We start from the raw sequence: 19,658 nt of genomic DNA, 5'->3' as shown, positions 1-19,658 counted from the left end.
GTGGAAATAATTTTCTATGATATTGCTCAATATGTTCAGTGTTGTGGCCTGGAGTATTATATGACCTGAAGGAAGGAGACTTTACAGTATGTCAGAGCAATTTTCATTAAAAAATATGTCCAGATTTATGAGACTGGAATGGCTGAATGGCTCAGAGCTCTATGAGTTTAGTAACTGAAGAGACAAACCAGGTTTATTATGAGCTCCCAGTGATGCTACGAAAGAATTTAACTGGAAGGAGGCAGAGAAATATTTAGTATCTATTTTAAAATGGGTCTTGGAAGATATTTCTTTTTGGCGTAACATCACAATACTGTGTTTGTTGAATAGACCAGGTACCAGCGCCATTACAATACCAGGGAATTACACACTCTCACACATTCAGGCAAATACACTAATTGCAAGTCCCAATACCAATCCTGGGTTGCCTTTACCTCAGAGAATGAGGGACAGATTCATACACCTCCTTAGCTAGTGAAATCCCAGTTTACAGGAGATTCTCACTGGAATTAGTAGGGAAAGGAAAAAATACCCCCAAGTTAGCAAAAATGTGTCAGCTCCCATTGGACAAAAGAAAAATCAGACCTTGTCTGCACCCACAGCAACAGGCAGTGACCTGTGTTTCCTGTCTCACCCCATTCTGTCTGCTCACAGATGAGGTGACTTTGCAGTGACTTTTCATTTCCCAGCCTCCAAAGCAGCTAGAGAAATGAATATGTTGCAGAATGTAATTAAGGGGGAGATAGGGCTGACTGAAGGATGGGTGCAATTAAATGCTGGGAGGGATGGGAGGGGAGCAGAACTAGATACGGCCACTACATGATGAGAATGTGTTTATCTGTCACATCATTTACAATGCTCAGGCACTTACAGGAGATAAATTATGACTTAAGTTTTAATATTAGCCACCACGTAGCCAGCCCTGAACATTTTATTAAGTAAGAAGAAACATGTATTTCATCACAGTCACACCTTCACACTGACCTGGAATTGGAGCAGTGTAATTACATATTGTGTCTGGGTTTTGGTACCTTAGGGACTGGTAAAACAGGAAATAATTAATCTAACTGCTAACTGCAAGAAACAAATTTTGCAAAGCTGCTCTGAATTGCTCTTCCTTCAAAGCAGAATGTGGCTCAATAGGAAAAGTGCTACCATAAGAAGTCTGTTAATTTATCCTATATGAACTTGGGTGTGCAAAGGATAAAAGGTATGATTTAACTGATTCCTTTAGTTTCTGTGTTAATTGAACAAAAGTAAACAGGCAGATGGGAGGAAAGTGGAACAGGCACCATTCTGCCACTGTTTAACTTCACGGCAGAATTCCCGCTAACACAGAGGGAATGGAAAGAATCCTGTCTTCATGTGATTTTTAAAAACAGGGAGTACCTGTGATTTCAAAGAGTGTACAAGTCTGAAGAGTCACTAATGAGAGTCTTTTTCTAAGAGCAGAGGGCTGCAAATAGCTCAAAAGAACAAATTCCAGCTTCGTGCTCTAGAAAGTCTCAAGTATGGGAGAAAAAGCTGTGGAACAACATCTCAAAAACCTTAAATTGACTTATGGATGTAATGTAATCCACAGGATGAAAGCAGTAGGACAGATTTTATTCAGTTTTGCAGAAACATTTTCCTGGGGATTAAATCTGACAAAATTGAAACCCATTTTCCATGGCAGGGCTGTGCAAATTGCAGAGCAGAGCCAGGACTTTCCTGGGGAGGCTGGTCCCAGCTTTCACTGGGAAGAAAGCAGGAGCATATGGAAAGGAAGCAAGGCATTCCCTCCAAGGTGAAGGTGTGGCAGGCTCCCCACTTGCTACAGAGCTGCACACCCAACAATGGTGTTTAGGCTTGGCTACGATGGCAGCTGTTCCGTTCTGGGGGACACCTTGTGTCATAGTGATAGACATGCAGATCACCAGCTTGCTTCCACGTACGCACTGCCCACACACCTCTGAAGACACCTACATACAAAGAGCCTGGCAAGGGTTATGGGTCAGAGTAATTGCAACACCAAGAAAGGTGATAGTTTAAAAGGAAATAGCAATTTGATGTGTAATCAGGCTGGGATCCTTTATTTTTGCCCACAAAAGGACTAATCAATCACCACCATCACAACTGAACCACAGAGCACACCTTCAGTAGCAACTCTGCATGGAAGAAGACTGCCACCTTCCTGCTTTTAAAGCAGACCCCCCCCAGTAGTCCTTTACAACAGTAGCCTGCCTGCCTTTTACTGTTTTTAATCCACCCAGCTCACCATCCTACTTTTTTACAACTTTCATAGACAGGTTATCATTAGGATATAAGAAGAAAGTGGGAGAAAACTACTGAAAAGAGCATGGATCTGACTCCAGTGAAAGAGAAGGGCTTTGTTAATTTGCCGGAAATTCCATTTTCTCCCCTCTCTCTCAAAACCGTGTACAAATTAGACATTTACATGATAGATGAGTATGTTCCTTTCTTAGGGAAAGTACTCTGCTGGATCTTGGAGCTCGGGTAAGTTCCATGTAATGTGGCCGTTGCCAAGGAAACTACTTGTTCTTAATTGAATAGTAGAGAAAATATTTGTGTAACTTATTGGCACATAAATTAAGGTTGCCCCTGAGCAGACTTAAACTCACACAATCTTTTTTTTTTTTTTTTTTTTATTTGACCAAATTGCCCTGGTTTCTTCAACTTTCTTTTAACATCATGGAAGAGTCACAAGATGCCAATAGCCTCTCCTGCTACGCAGACCAGTGTTAAAATTGCATGATGCTTAATTTTAACACCTACAAGAGAAAAAGCTTGACTGTTGCAGAGGAGATGACAATAAAATGCCAAGTATGTATGGGCTAAGCAGGAAAAAGGTAATAAAATAAATTGTTGCAGCTAAAACTTCTCCCAAATGCCACATCCTCAGTGATAACAGTGATGAAAACCTCAGTTTGCCCACACTGGGGTAGCTCCACTGAAGTCAATAGATTCATTCTGATTTACATCTGCTGAGCCTTTTATTTATTTTTTGTCTTTGCCTTGTCACTGTTTTTTACCATTTATTCAAATTAGTATTGGTTTCTGAAGGACAAAAGTAGTGGTTATCTTACAAAAAGGATGACTTTCATGCAAAATCTGAAGGACTGTAAAATTCCAGGGCAGGCTGTTTAAGTTTAGCAGTCCTTTGCTGCTATTGATGTGCAGGAAACAGGCTGCGCAGCCAAGAAGAGAGGGAAAACATGTGAAGGAGGTGGAGTAGGTCATCTTACCCTTAACTTTCCATTCCGTTTATGCCTCCTTCCTGGGATACTGCTGGGAAACAATGGAGTATCATGGACCAGCAATACCAGAAGCTGAAGGTGTATATTAAGTTCAGTCATTCTTTTTTGGTTGTTTCTGGCAGAAAAAAAATTGTCCTTAATATTTTGCTCTTTAGCAGAAATTGTCAGTAGGGAGGCTTCTGATAACCAAATAATAAGACTATACTGCTTGAAAAACATGCATTTTTCCTTTCTTTATCTCTCCCATACAAATTTCATCCATAATATTTCAAAATGTTAATATCTAATTTAATTGAAGCTTCTCTGAAACGGTCTTATTAAGGTTCTTCCCAAAAAGGAGGTAGTGAAATAGGGTTAATTAGATAGCCATCTTGTAAGGAACAAATTAACAGCAACAAACATTAAACTAAGCTATTTCACCCTGTCTTGGTAAATTATCTTCTTTTAAGCCATGGTCTTACTATTTTGGAGGTGGAGAATGGATCCTTCATTTCTCAGGTCCTGCAGAAGAGCAGTCATCCTGGATTGAAGAATCCTATGACACAGCTGTTACACTAGATGTCTGCAAAAATGCCTTTAAAATATAGACCACTGTAATATCTCACATGTAGTCCTTTGCCACTAATTTATTTCATTTGCTTAATGAAATGAGGCTTTTCGAGTTCAACCAAAAAAAAAAGATTCTTACCCAAGTGATTCCTCCTTCCATTAAAGATGAGGAAGGACAGTGGTGAGTGTGGTGCCCTTTCAGTCACTGTTGAGTTAGTACGGAGCCTATAAGTTCAGATAACTGAGGATAAATGTTGGTTAATTCAGGGTTATGTGCCTACCAGACAAACACTGAATAAAAATGTGGTAAGATGCTATTAGACCAGGGCAAGGAGCCCAAACAGCATCATATAGGTGACCCTGTCATTTAAGTTGAACTTGTATTAATAATGGTCCTTAATAAGCTGTCAATCTCTAAGGAGAGCCTTTTGTGCCTTTTCCCTGATGCCTTTGTGTTCGCTTACTCGATGGCCACAAATCAGCCCTAGCTGAGCTGCGGTCAGTGCTAGGGCAGCTTGGGAAAAATGAAGCTTCTTTCTCCTTGTCTTCCTTGTGCTCTTGCTTTTTTCCCCCTTTCTTTGCCTTTCACTACCACACAAATCATAAAAATTGCAGGCTGGGGGTCAAGCTGCGTAAAACAAGAAGACACCAGTTTCCTCTTTGTTTCAGTGCAGAGCACAGATGGGAGGGGGGAAACTGCTATTCCACTGAGATAATTGCCATCAGAGTAGAAAATCCAAAAGTATCGCCACAACACTGGGAAACAGAGGATGTTTTTCAGTTATTAGGATATCCAAATGGATTCCTTAATACCTGCTGAAAAGCAATAGGAAACATTTCACTGGGTGGTTAAGATCTGCACCACTTTTCCTACCTCTTCCTGTTAAACTAGTACCAAAATTAAACTAAACCCCCAAGCATGCTGAGGACCATAAAGTAATCTGTGGGTTTGGACAGGGTGCAGCAGAGCCTGGTACTCTCAAAACCTCATGGGGGAATGGCTTGATCTTCCTCCATCACCCATTAATGTCTGCTGGTGGCCTGTTCCTGGATGTGAGAAGTGCAAAGCTTACCTGGGATAAGGGTGTTGATATCAGCTGTGCTTCCAGAGCTATTTTCTCAGCTACTTCAAGGCACAGTGACACAGAGAAGGTCTCTCGCTTGGCTCATTTAGCTTGGTTTGAGGCTTGTCACAAGACTGGGCTTGCTCACTGTCTGTGTTCCCTCCCTTCAGACACAATATCTAAACAGTGACCCTGCTGTAAACTCCAGCAGGCTCTGGCTACAGCAGGCCACAGCATCTCCTGTCTTGCAGGCTCCAACCTGCCTCTTCATGCAGTCTGGGTGGACACAAGGCAGAGCCAAGCGCACCCCAGCCCTTCAGGCTTTGGGCCTTGTCTGCAGTCCAGATGTAAGCAGCAAAATGGGCAGACAGCATGGGAGTTACGGACCACAGGTTCTCTGGTATGATGATGCTTCTTCCCCAGCGGAGCTCGCAGCATGGTGCTCTCCAATTGTTCTCGCTCAGCTTGGCTGCGCCCTGTGCTCCAGCACCACCATCAAATCAGCACACAAAGCAAGTGTATGTGCCGAAAGGCTTCTGCTCAGTTTACCAAGTCCCACTAGATTAAATCTTTTAGAATGTGCTCAATTCACCTTGATTTTCATCAAAACTTGTAGTTTATGTAGTGACTGCAATGCTGGTTAGGGGTGTGACAGTTCTATGACACTTCAGTAGTCTAACATCCCAGTTGTAGAGAAGTTAAGCAGAAAATACTCCTTTTCCAGTATGTTCTTACCCAACTTGCATGGAGTTACCCAAAGTAACCAGGAGCATGGGTGGCCTTACTTACTAGAATAAGAGGCACTTGGATCTTTGAAATGGGAATTCACGTGATTTTTGTCAGCCACCAACATTTTTGTTTTGTCACTGATCCTTGAACGTGGACATTTCTTGTTTGCAAAGGAGCTGTTTCCTATAAAAATTGTATTTATCCTTGAATACTCAACATCAAAAAAAACTTTAAAACCCTAACTAGTGTAATGGTCAAGACAGAAAAAAAGCTAAGCATCGTCTCAGCACTAAACACAGAGAACCATAGATTTACAAGTGAACAAGATTTAGTTCCCCCCACATTGTATGTGCAGCAACTTCTGCCCTTATTCTGTTTCATTTTTTTACCACCAACACGAGCAAACTACTTATTCTGTTCTGTGTTCTGATTGCTGCCACCACCAGGATAATAATCCATACTGAAATTTCAGTGCCATAAGAATCATTTCATTTTTGAAAAGTGCTATGGCATCTCAGATGAAAGAATATTTAGAAGTTAAAGGTATTTTATTACCATTGTTACCAACTTGTTTGAAAAGCAAAAGCAGTCTGAAAAGACTCTGCTAAAGAAACGCCCCCCTGTACTTGAAAAGCAGAGAATCTAAAATGGATTAGAGAATCCACCCACCTCTAACTGAACAAACCAATAGGATCCAAATTCCACCTTTGGTTGCTAACAAATTTAGTAAAGTGATAAATGACTTCTTTCCCTTGCTTGCTTTAGTTGGGTATATTTTTGTTCATGGTCAGGTTTGTTTCCTTTTCAACCCAATTTCTCTGAGTATTTCTTGACATGACTTTTTAAAAGAAAATTAATGGAAGAAGCTAACAGTAGTGATCTACTTGTGCAACGTGTACCCCAGATAAGGAGCTCATTAAGGAGACTTCTTGTTAACTTTGGTGTGCCTAGTGATGTCTCATTTTTGCTGACTTATTTTTGCTTCTTTAGACTCACTTAGCTCACAGGTAAGGTATCTTCTGTTTGAAAAGATGCTCAAGAAGGAGTTGTTTCTCCCATCTATAACTCTTATTCCTCTGCAGTTTTATACATTAAAAAAAATATAAATCAGTTCCTGCTTCTTTACTCTATTCTGATAGAACAGCAGACAATTTGAAGAAAACTAGGGACTATTTGTTGATTTTAATCACAATTAGGGCTGGCAAAGGACCAGCTATTTGATCCTAACTGTTTGCTGACCAGCCAACAGATGCCCGCAGGATAGGAGTGTGAAGCTCACCCTGCAGCCAGCCTGCCCTGGCTCAGTGGGACAGAGCTGCTGCTCAGTATGGGGAAAGCAAGCACAAACACTGAACAAAACAGAGGAAGGGGATTCATGCAAAACCTTTGAGAACTACTCATTTACAAGAAATCCACTTAATTTACATCTGACACCAGATATTCTGGGTTAAAAAAAAAGCCCATCTGTTGCTGTTCACGGACACCACTATCTAATGACAGGACAGCAATAGTTGTCTTGAATTGTTTTATCTATCAATAAGGCATTAGAGATCTATTCCAGACAAGGAATAAAGGCTCAAGGAGGTTCATCCTGCTACATGCCTGGATACTTCAGTCTATTATCTGATTCTGGCTTTCATGTCCTGATGAGTGCAATCTATTTATTAATGGAGTTAAATGGGAGCAGAATTGGGTCTCTCGAATCAGGTAGGCTACTGTGGCTTTTTACATCCCATTAGCATCTGAGTGTTCACAGCCTCTACTTTTACTTCCAAATTCAGTTTGAAAATATTTTAAAACTTGGAAGGGAAATATATCACGTACGAAACAGTCATATACACGAAGTATTTGTCCTAATTAATCTATGTTAATTTCCTTTTCACATGGTAAGTCATATTCAGAAGCAAATGCAGGACTCACAGGTTTGCAGTAAATTACCCTGCTATTTCTCAAAACAATATCAGTCAGTAGGTTTTATTTTGCTGATTATAATGTGCAAAAGGACCTGTAGATAGGATACTGAAGAATGCAAAATTTTACTATAGAGATGTTGGACTTTGACTTGACTTGCAAATTAAAAAAGGAGTTTGGGGGTTTTAGCAGCTGAAGTGAAAGACTTTCTTGTTCATTATTCTTGGGTATGCCTAGAGAGGAATCATAAAAAGGCTTTCAACAGCATGTCTTGGCAGTGATTTAAAGACTAACTAACAGTCTGTAAGTGGGACCTTTATCAAAACTGCAGGTAATAATACTCTTAGCAAATTACATGAGAAAATTTGCCAAGGCTTCAGAGTCTGCAGGTCATCTGGAGGAGCTCTTTGAAGTTTTATCTATTTAATAAAAAAAACCAAAATAAACCAGATGCCCTTTTCACATACTAAAGCCCAATGCAAGGGCACTATGAAAAGCAGATTTCCTGATAATGGCTAGGCACAGGTGGCTTTCAGTAGTAAAAAGAATCTTGGAAATATTAATAAGGTAAAACAAATAGGCCTGCAGGTTTTGTTTTTCAGAGCATTTTAGAGGGATGTTACCCTTTTGTGAATTCATCATGCATCAACATAATATTAATCACAGTGCAGCTGGAACAGTCCTCTTCTATGCCTTCCTGCAACAAACTCCATTCAAGTTCAATTTGTCACATCTGTTTCATTGCACAACACAAATTTGAGATTGCTACACTTCCAGACAGCAGCTATTGCCTAGGCTGATCAAACAAACTTCATACTGTTTTAAAAGCCGGCTTAAAATAAAGATTAAGATAAACAAGTAGGCTTGCTGATTTCCACCAGGCAAGGATGCATAAGAGATCTAGCCAGAAGAAAACTTTTTAGGTAGTAAGATCTGGAAGCAATTGATGACTGTCACCAAATTAATCTTTGACCCAAAGATAACCATAAACCTGATGTGGCACACCATCAAATAAATATCAGGTGGTGCTGATTCAGGGCAGGAGAAGGGGGACAATGCTAGGGATGGAGGCAGGGAAGCCTAGAGACTTCTCCCACCTGCGCATATGGGAGAATGGACTTTCAGCTCCAAACCTAGGTTTGTGAGGGAATAAAAGAGCCATAGAAATGTCACTTAGACATCTGGGGGTCTCTAGTCTGACCCACTGCTCAAAGAGGCCTACCATCAGTGCTAGATCAGGTCCACTGCAGCTTTGTTTAGCTGGATGATAGAAACCTTCAAGGGTGGCAACTGGAACACCTCCCTGGGTAACCCATTCCAGTGCTGCACCAACCTTCTGGTGAAAATGCTCTTCTGAATATCCACCACGGGCAGCCTGTGCTACAGCTTGTTGCCGTTATCCCATGTGGCATCCTCTACAGCAGCTAAGAAGAATTTGGCTCCAAGGTCTAAGTAGCTCCCCTTTGAGAACTTGTAGACTGCTATAAGATCAGTCTTCTACCCTCTTTTCATCAGATTAAACAAGTTCAGCTCTCTTGGGCCTTCCTTACAGTCTCTGAGCTTTAAATTCCAACATCTTGGAACCTAAGCACTGGAGTCTGTAGTGACAGGAAGAATCTGCATGTTTTCCACTTCGCCAAAATTCTTAAATTCTTCTAATCCTGTACTTCCCTGAGGATTAGTTACTGTACCTCAAGTATTTGCTCACCCACCGAAGCAGCCCAAACTATCCTTTGTTCCATTCCAGCCGCTTTCAGAAATAGAAGCAGAACCCATCAGGTTAATTACATTACTTACAAATCCTTAAATGTCTTTCTGAAGATATATTTTCATGGAAAATGGCTTTGATTAAACATATTCCTTTGAAGAAAAATGTCTCCTATATTGTTCATTGCTCATCCCCCATGTCCCTTGTTGCATTGCAACTGTCATCCCATCACACCAGCTCATTTGCCCCAGGGAAGAATATAATGCTACACAGGAAATACAGTATAGCAGGAGATTCCAGGCTGTCAAAGCAAAGGGGAATACAAGATGCATTTTCCAAGACAAACATTTTTGTGTTAGCCAAAAATGTTGGTATTCACATTTCTTAAAAAAAAAAAAAAAAAAAAAAAAGAAAAAGAAAAAAAATAAAGCAAATAGCAAAGTAGTTTTTATGGGCACTTTCACTTCTATTGACTCCAGATCCCTCAAGCTCATCCAGTTCCAACCCCTGCCATGGGCAGGGAAGCCTTTCGCTAGAGCAGGTTGCTCCAAGCAGCTACTCAGACTGGCCTTGAACACTGCCAGGGATGGGCACATGCCCAGCTTACTGAGAAGCACAGGCAGTCCAGGTCAGGGTCTCTTTGCAGCACTAGAGGGGTCTGTCCCATGGGGTGGTGGCCCTGACACAATTGTCTGTTTCTGCAATGTGTACTGGTGGGAAGTGTTAGCCCAGGGCTGCGGGACAATTTCCAAATGGCTACTTGGGCTGTCTCTGGGCATGGCACCAAACTCCCTGGCTGCTTCAGTTACCCCTCATGGTCTTTGCCTCCTGTCCCCGACAGAGCAGTGTGGCAGGGCACCATCCAGCAGCCTTGCACCACTCCCAGGGTTGATGGGCTTTCAGCCATGTGTGAAGCACCCCTCTTAGCAAGAAGAGCTGTTTGTAAAGAATGTAAAGCACTTTTGGATTCTTCTGGATGAATGACAAATAAATGACAACAGAGAAGTTATTAACTGGCTGACATAACTGGCTCATTCAGACTCCCAGCTCTGCTCAGTATCTGCATGACCTCACTTCTGCTTGGGAGACAAAGTTTTTACTTATTGGTTGGCCAAATCTGAAAATAAAAAAAGTAAAGTATTTTTCTGGCAAGAGGAATGAGCAATGACAGCAGTCTGGGCAGGGCAGTCCACTGGCCAGCTTTGTCAGCTCAGGAGGTGACTTCAGCTGGAATTAGCAGAGGGAATACCACCCAGAGACTGGGCTGTGCAAACAAGACTGACCAGCGGGAAGGGCACCAGCCTTCTCTTCTGGGAGTGGGGAGCACAAATAGGACTGTGTAACGCTTACATGCATGGGAATGGCTGACTAACCAGCTCACTCGTCACTTTCTACCTCAATTTAGAAGCAATTTAATATGGTCTTCCAAGCAAAAGCTTGCTCAATGCAAGATGGCTTTCAAGAGAAGCATAATGTAAAAGAGAACTGGTCTCTTACAAATTTCCCTGATTCACAGCTACAGCTTCATTATTGCGCTTCCGTTTCACGACAGGGTGTTATATCACAGGGCCTAGGAGATCACCAAAACAAACTGTACACAAAGAGCAAATAACTGGCTAGGCCTCATGATAGCAGTCACCAAAGTGAAGATAACCCATTAAATTTGGGGAAAGGGTGTTTTGAATCCCATGTCATGAGCACACAGGTGACAGCCTCACAGTCAACAAACGCCAAACATTGCTGCAAATCCTTTGTCACTATTTTTCTCCCACGCAGTAGCTGGGAGGTGATGACTGGAGGATACATGGGAGACACACACACATCCAGGCACAGCATTCCATCTGGGCAGACCCCTCTTGCCGGCAGCAGACGGTGACTCTGGCAGAGCAGTGATGTGGCACAGCGGCACAGCAGCAGGGGTATCTGCTGTGTTCATTGACGAGCAAAAAGACCTTACTCTCCTGTCCGAATCCCTCTCTTGGAATACATCTGAGGAATGACTGGGGTTGCCAGGGAAGAAAGACTTAGACTGTGAAAACAGCAAGAGAAAACTCCGGGTTCTGATAAGAGGTACTCGGGCACCTAGCTCCAGCCATCTCAGAATTAGGTACCTAAGCAGCTTTCCAAAGCTTGCACATACCCATTGAATGAGGAATTTTGTCATTTCAAGTTATTACTATATTCTTCTGTAGTCAGCAACAAAACCCAGTTTAAAAATAGGAAGGCACTGGGGAGAGGCAAGGGGAACAGGATGAGTTTTCTGTTTGCTTTACATAAGAAATTGGCAGTGGTTTTCTCTGCTGACCACAGTGGAGCATGTCGTTCTTGCATCCTCACCAGTCCTCTCTAGGCTTGGACATCCCCATAGCATTGCCTGCCCTGGGCCTATCGCTTCAGTAAATGATGGGTATCAGGTTCAAGTGAGGATAAATTTTCAAAGTGCAATAGCACTTTCAGGAGTTTGACTGGAATCCTCACAGGAGACCCCTCTTTTCCTTCCTATTACTTGATTTTGAAAGTATTGATATCTTTATTGTTGGTACTGTCTTGCTAGTAAAGCTATGTCATATTCATGCTGAAATCATGCTCATTTTCCCCATGCTACAGAACTCGCGGTTCAAAAAACAAGGAAAAAAATCCCTCCTGCATCTTATTTACCTGTCCTTGCTTACAGACGTATTTTAATGGACAGGTAGGATAATTCGCTCCCCAAAGCTAAGACCTGGTTTCTAATGTTGATTCAAATGTAGTAGTGAATCGTCTCCAGATTTAAGTTCTTTCCCTTTAAATCAATATATCAATTATTACAAAATTTAAAGTATACCACTCAAGTAGACATTTGTACTTCTTCAAAGGTCTATAAAGTGAACAGAACTTGCCTGTTGTTTCCTAAATGACCTCCTGGATTTTTGCCTAGGATTAAGTGCATCTGATGACGTTGGCCCATCTGTGCTGTGCTTTGCTATTATTTTATTCTGAAAAACGACTGAACAGAAGAAAGCATTATGGTAGTTGCATCTGCCCATTAAAGTGAATGTGTTTAGTCAACACTCAGTGTCATTCAACAATTAGCAGCATCTTATAAGATCACTCTTTGATGAAAGTACATAATGGGCATTCATAGTTCATTGTTTGTTATGTGATTTCTCAGCCTTTGCTTAGGTTTGGAAGATTCATAGTGGAAGACTTAAAATCAAAAATATACGGACTGTCAAAGTTCTAACTTTATTCTGGCTTGAAAGGACAACTATTTGCCTGACCAGCCTTCATGATCTCTTAGAATAAGGTGGCATAACCTCTGAATTCATATATAGCCTCACTGTAATAAACAGAATATTATATTCCAATTTATCCAGGTTATTTCTGTCTGATGAAATACTTTTCATGTGACCATGCTCTAAAGAGCAGATTTATTTTTTTTAATTCTGATAATTATTTTCTTTATGACTAATAGAAAATAATACCATGCAAACTTCAGCTGTGTAGAACAGACCAGAAATGCAGTCATAGCTTGGCAGAGTCCTTATGCAGACCTCAGAGCAAACTCCTCTAAGTTTTGGTACTGAATTCGTACATGTACACACACGTGAACAATTTCACCTGAACATAACTTATCGATGAGCAGCGCATAACATATATTGTGAAACTGAGGTGACCACAGCTGTGATGAAATGTGCCTAACGTTACTCCCTCTCCACTCTATGCAGGATTTGGGCTGCACTGGATTGGGGCAGGAGGAACAGGATGAGTTCCTCTTGCACTGGGGACTGTAACTGCAGGAAATGCTGCCTTCTTTTCTCCCCTTAGCTGCAACCACATCTGCAAAAATTTTCCATTCAGCTGATAACTTAGAGCACAAAGTTAGACTTGGGTAAATTCTGCAGTGTCTTCCTCTTCCATCACAGGTAGCTTTTCAAATGCCCCCAAGAGTGGGCATCCCTTTACTCTGTGTACTTCTACGTTACCCTGTGAATTTTTTACTGGATGCTGTCAGGAATAAATTTTGGCCATAAGGCTTTAGCACGTGGCAGTGACTGTCTCTGCCACACTCAGCGTCCCTCCAGTGCAGAACTTGAAAGCTCATTGAGGAAGGCAAAGCAGTCTTAGGAGGTGGAAAGAGGCTTACTATGTCTCTGCAAATCAGCTGCCAGTGTGGCTGCCCTGTGGTCGGTCCTCCCTGGGGATCCCCTTCATGTCTGAGAAACCGGTCAATCTCCAACAGTACTGACAACTGTGTTTCTTTGGACTTGTTTGGCTTGGACTACTGGTTGCGGTTTAGTTTTGACTTGTCAGAAGGCTGTATCTGTGATTAATTCTCGTTATGAATGGAAATACCATGGGCTTTTTGCAAATACAGTTTCTGCTTCTGGGTTATTTCTTGTGACAACGATATGAAGCAATCTCTTCCTGGCTGCATACTTCACACTGTAAGTTGCTCTCTTACATTACATTTCAGGCTCAAGATGTTCTTCTCTATTGAATTGTTCTGCCCTTGAGATAGAGCAATATGCCACGTGCGACAAGAGATCATCTTCAGAGGCTCCTGCTCTGGCCAGAACTGACAGTACAAAGATGGCATCTTATCTATACTGATGGTTCTTTATTTGTGCAAAACTGAAAACCACATCTTTTTTTCATCAGACTTTACACAAACTTCTGTTCATACTCATCCTCATTTTATCTTCTGTTAAGCAAACCTTCCCTGCTGTATACATTGCTCAGGGGATCTCAGAGATGTGTTTGCCGTTGTACAGGCCCTATTATCTCATGGGTGCCCAAGAGCTGAGCAGATCAATATTTTAACATGTTGATAATTTTCACATATTTTTGCTTTCCATTTTCATCAATAATTCGTGTTTCCTACTAACAGAAGGGTAAGCAGAATTCACAGTGGACATAAAAGCTCAAGCTTTCTCATGCATAATATATACAAATCCATATACACAATTTATATATACTCTATATATGTATATATCATATAGTGTATAGCATATAAATATATATATAGGTATGGTTTCCATATAATGACTATAAATAAATAATGCATAATGGTGAAACTATTCCAGGTAAAAAAATGCTCATGAAGTCTCTCAGTGAAGAAAGGCAGAAGCACTTCTTTCCCTGACATGTTTATGTTCCCTACCAGATGGATACTGAGCTATGGCAACTGCAAATGGGTTCATAGCACCTTATAATGCTGCATCTGAGAACTGAGCATTTTCAGAAGCCAATAATAATTGCACATCATGATAAGGCAGTCTGAGTGGGAGTGATGTCAAGTTATCAGAGGCCCATAAAGCAAAGGTTTTTCATATGGAAGAGGCTGAGCAATGGGCTGAGCAGCTTTGAAATTTGCTCCTGAGTGCCACTCCCCTCCACATGAGATGAGGTGAGCCATTTGGAGGTTAGATCTGTGATAACTGCCTGAGCCTCCTCTGTAGCAGATAAAGACTTCTAAAAAAAGGTAATTGAAAGCAGCCAACACAAAAATGGCTAAAATACGGGGACGTGAACCCTATGTCTGAGCCCTTGTGCTTTTTTCACTGTCCCTTCATGTGGTTTCTGTGTTTTCCGCATGTATGTGTCTCTGTTTTCATATTTCTCCTCTTCCTCCCTTTTGCTCTTTCTCATTTGTCTTCATCCTGGCACTTTCCATTTCACTTTCTTTATGCAGTTGCCTTGTGTTCATTTTCCCAGAAACCGTCATTTTGGTTAGCGGCCCTCTGCCACCAAGACAAGTATCAGATATGTGTCCCTGGCCGGTACCAGTAAAGCTCCACTACAGCTTGTCTTCTCTGTACATAGCTGCACAGTTTTCTCACTATAGGTATATTCATGGGGTCTTCAAAGAGAAGTTGCACACTATATAAGCCCTGAGAGCAATAGGAAAAATGAAGCAATGCAACCAAGATTAATGACTTATGTAATATTGTTGCTTTTTTGTCTTGAAGAGGCAAACACTATCAATAATTTTTCTCTGTCGAAGCTTGGAAAAGACTCAAAAGCATCCCAAAAATCTCATGAAATGTAGGCAGTATAAATCTATCTGCAAAGAATGGAAGGGAAAGGTCATAAAACCTGTAGCCTGACACCTCAGGGAGATGAGCAAGACATGCAATGCTTCCATTTGATGAAGCATTGCACAAAGTGTTGAGGCATCAACATTTTCACATGAGAGTGTGCTGGAACTTGGAAGGAACCAGAGTGCAAGTCACAGTAGTGTGCACTGGGGATTTGGTTATCTTCTTCAAACTCATCACTCCAAGGTGTGTTTTATCCATCCCCCATCCCCAGACTGCTAAGACATTACAAACGCTGCACTCTCTTGTAACAAGCCTGGAAGTTATCTCTGGGTTGCTATAGCAGTGGTGTATCCTAATCAAACCCATTTGCTCTCCTTCATAGTCCCAGTGTAAGTGCACATCACCTAGACATACGCAGAGGCTCTTCACCATTGCCTTCAGTCCTTGAAAAGACAGCAATCCCACTGGATGGGCTCAGTAAATATTAGGATGGCAATATGAGTCTTACCATGTTCTCTGTTGTTACAGTCATGCAAGATAACACATGTGCCCAAACTCAGAATGCATTTCCATTAGCAAACAAGTCAAAAAGCAGAGGTGCTCAGAGTGCTATGGAAGGTTTGTCCTTGTGCACTGTCCCTCCAAGGCAAGCATCCCTAAGGAAGGAGACACAAGTCCCTGGGAAAATACACAGGGCACACCAGCCCTTCTGCAGAAATCATAGACACATTCCCTCACAAGCACAGGAGTTCCCTGGGACCAGAGGCACCCAGAAGGGGTGGGGGCTGATAACTTCACAACTCTCATGACTTTATCATGAATCTTGTTATGGTCAATGTTTAGCTTTAAGTTCCTGGAGTCACAGTTTCATACTTAGCAATAACATTGTCCTGGGAGCTGATGTTTAGTGGGTTACCCACTATTTCCCTGAGCCTATTCCACTGCTGTGCTTTTCCTTCTACATTTTTCATCTTTCCTGGAGAAAGTCTGCCTTTTGTCATATAAAAGTACATATTGCCCAGATGGACCCACCTGACCAGTCAATCCGTTTAGTCTGCAGGAGTGATCTGTTCTTCTCATTATTTACTGCAGCACCCATGTTTGTGGCACCTGCAGATTTCACCAGATTTAAGCACATCTGTTCCTTCAGACTGTGGGTGAAGCTGCCAAAAGACATTGGCCCAGGTATTATCCCCAAAGGTTTGCCCACAAAGTTTGTTGGATGAGGTTTCAACATTTACCAACACTTTTTAATACCTGATAGTTCATGTAGCTAATATAGATTATGGCCATTTGAACTTTTATATGAATAGCTGTATAGATATATAGCTAATTTGTAATATATTTTTTAACCAATCTGTTGCACAGAAACATGCACAAGCACGAGTTTGTGTTTCTGTGCATGAGGGCATGGTAATACAGCAGCATGGCTTTTCCAACCAGCACTGCCTTGTATCTGGCTGAGCCAGACAGGATGCAACAATAATACCATTATTTGCACCCACTACTGAGGCAGACCACTCCAGTTACTTTTATAAGATTACAGTCTCATCAACATGATTACTGTTACAGGAAAGGGAGGTCTAATAACCTTGTTAGCATGTTGACTGGCATTAATTACACTGCCCTGCCTTTCTGGTTGTTTCCCACATCTGCTTTCTGGTGTCTGGCCTGTGTCTGTGTATGATTATGTGGGAACTGTAGCTTATATTTAAGATAAATATTTAGTCCTTGTAGTTTCAAGACAAAAGCTAAAACCCCCAAAGCTAATTAAACCCCCCAGAGTTTATAACTTGGTGTAATCTCATGGCTTTTACATTCTTTTTATGAATTTCTGGAGCCCATTTCCATGAGTGAGCAATAAAGCGTGCCTGGGGCTGAACAGTAGGCAAGGCCAGCTAGTGGCTGGGGAACTGGCCTTTTGCCCCAGCAAGGCAGATTGGGGAAGGTCTCTGGGCTGTCCTCAGGCCTGGCTGAGGTGTCCCACAGCCTGCTTGGGCAGGTCAAAGCTGAGGAAATAGTTAAGTACATGAACTTCAGTTAAAAACACAGCTTGTGGGAACGGTTGTAGCCGTGTAGTCCTACAGAAGAGAGGAGGGATACAACAGCTCAGCCCTGCTGCTGCCTGGCCCCCATCACCACAGGCAGCACCAGCCAGAAGCAATGCCCCCCTAAATGTCTCCCAGCAAACCGCTGCTTGTCAGTGTCTGTTAACTGTGTTCAAGCTGTGTGTGAATCCATGGGTTAGTGAATAAAAAGTGACCTTTCTGCTGATTACCAAGGGGAGAGAATATGCAGTAAATTAACTGAACTGAAAGCTTGTGCCAGAGGAAGAGCGGCTGCCGTTCCTGCAGCAGTAACCAGTGAGCAGGGTCTGTGTACCAGTAGTGGGTGCAATCATGCCTGTGTGCAGGACCTCTTTTAGCTTGCCAACCCCTTGCGTCCTGTGGTCATTGCACACCTGCGCCAAAAGCTGAGTTAGGAGGACTGAAAATATCTTACACTGAGCCTCACTGGATGAACACATCAACTCCCCAGATTATATCACATCAGCTGCAGGGAGTGGATTTTGTGACATGTCATATACTAGTGTTGCAAATGAAACCCCTGAGAGAGAAGTAAGCATCAGGAAGAAAGGAAAGTGCTTTCTCTGGAGAGACTCCCAGCTTACAGGAGTAAAACACAAGGGCGAATTCACAGGGAAATTTGTTGGGGCTGGAATCTCTTGTTGAATTGAAATGCGTCAGTTCCTCTTCAAACAAAATGTAGTCTCCAAGTAGTCACTGCAGTAGGTTAATCTTTGTGTTTTTTTCTGTTCAAAACCATAAGCAAGCCTGGACCGCGTATCTTGTGGTACATGGACAGGACAGGACCAATATTATCTAAAGACAAAATAGAAAATAAGATGTGAAAAGGAGGAAAAAAGAAAAGCTACATGCTCTGCAACAGGCCACTGAGCCACAGTGCAACCAAGCATAGACCTCAGGGGATCTACTATGCAATCCAGTATCTGCTCCCCATTAGCTTGAGGAATTCTTGTACCATGGCGCTTTCTTCTTGAAAGAGAGCACAACTTCTGTAGCAACCCACAAAGAAGTTGGAAAAAATAAATATATTATGGAACTATATAATCCAAAGGGCATAATATAGAAAAAGGCTAATTTGTGCCCATTTAGAAAGCTCAGATATCCCAGAGACTGACTTGCTGTCAGGTTTTTTTCTTCCTGGGATTCATCAGGAAGCTGTTCAGAGGCATAAGCTGTTCAATGGGAACAACCAGAAGCGTTCTGTTGGCCAGTTCCTCAAGTCAAGGAAAACAACTTTCAGGGCACAAGCTTTTGCCACAGAGAGAAAGAGTCTTTTCTTCTTCTGCATTGTTTTTAAAGGCAAACCTACAGAATTTTAAAACTAGCTCAAGTCTGATCACCCTTAACATGGGTCCAATCCAAAACAAGAATCTGAGTAATACAGATGCAAATATCTGTGCAACAAAGACCCTATACAGCTACGAAACTGAACTTTCTGTGGAAAAGACCACAGTGAGAGGACATCCATTTCCCTTCCCACCCCATCTCCATAATTATCTTCAGTATAGAATGTATATGTTATCTTTCTTGATATTCTATTACAAATCAAGAAGCAAAGAACTTTGCAGTTGCTATTCTCCTTTCACACCAATGAGCTCTGAAAAAGCACCTTGCCTTTTTTTCAAGCTTTAAAGTTAAAAATTAAAAAAAAAATTAATTCAGGTGAAAACTTTGTGTTGGGAATTACTGAACATGAAATTTACTGTTGAGACTTACAAATGGAAAGAGAGCTAGGTTTGGTTGTTCTCTTTATCTTACTCATCTAACTTCCCAGCTGGTTTGTGTTGCAAAATAATAGCTAAGTACTGCAAATGAAGTATGAAAAATTGCCTCTGTGGTCACATGCAGTACTTTTAGAGAAATGCAAACACAAAGAGAAGACATATCGGAAGTCTGTGCAGGAAATATTTTCTTAAAATAGTGCTCAGCTTCTTCTTTGCCTACAGAATTTGGATATTGCTATATTCCCTATGCTTCCTCAAGCAAGAAGCCACGTGTTTGCAGACATCACTGACCCCAGTGAGCACAAGTTCCATCAGTGGGAGACCAGGATACGGTTGGGGTGAGTGTAAGATTGCCAAGTTGATGTCAAGGGAAACTAGGGACACACCTCTGCCTTATCTGTAGAGGAAAAAGCAAACCAATAGTCATTATTAGACCACCACATGAAATAGATCTTTCTGTTCAGTCAGCAGAAGCAAAGAAGACTGGTCCCACACACCACCGTCTAGATTTGCTCCTAACTTGCCAGGTATTGCTATTTCTTTTGTCTCCTGACCAGCCCATTCAGGGCTTAGAATGTGTGTAAACTCAAGAAAATAAGCAGCTAT

General features: G+C 41.7%; 1 long non-coding RNA gene across 1 annotated transcript in view; it reads left to right on the top strand.

Annotated features, from left to right (window-relative positions):
- Positions 1–1,093: 1,093 nt before the first annotated feature.
- The window catches only part of LOC134159015 (uncharacterized), a 36,130-nt gene continuing 17,565 nt past the window's right edge, over positions 1,094–19,658 (top strand). The window contains exon 1 of the long non-coding RNA XR_009962990.1: positions 1,094–1,210. This is a non-coding gene — a long non-coding RNA (uncharacterized LOC134159015). The remainder of the gene's footprint in view (positions 1,211–19,658) is intronic.

This window comes from Pezoporus occidentalis, unplaced genomic scaffold, assembly GCF_034315485.1.
Source record: "Pezoporus occidentalis ecotype Australia unplaced genomic scaffold, CSIRO_AGI_Poc_V1 ctg139, whole genome shotgun sequence".
Classification (NCBI taxonomy): Eukaryota; Metazoa; Chordata; class Aves; order Psittaciformes; family Psittacidae; genus Pezoporus; species Pezoporus occidentalis.
Note: the sequence above shows the minus strand (reverse complement) of the source record. Positions and strands in the feature narration are given on the sequence as shown.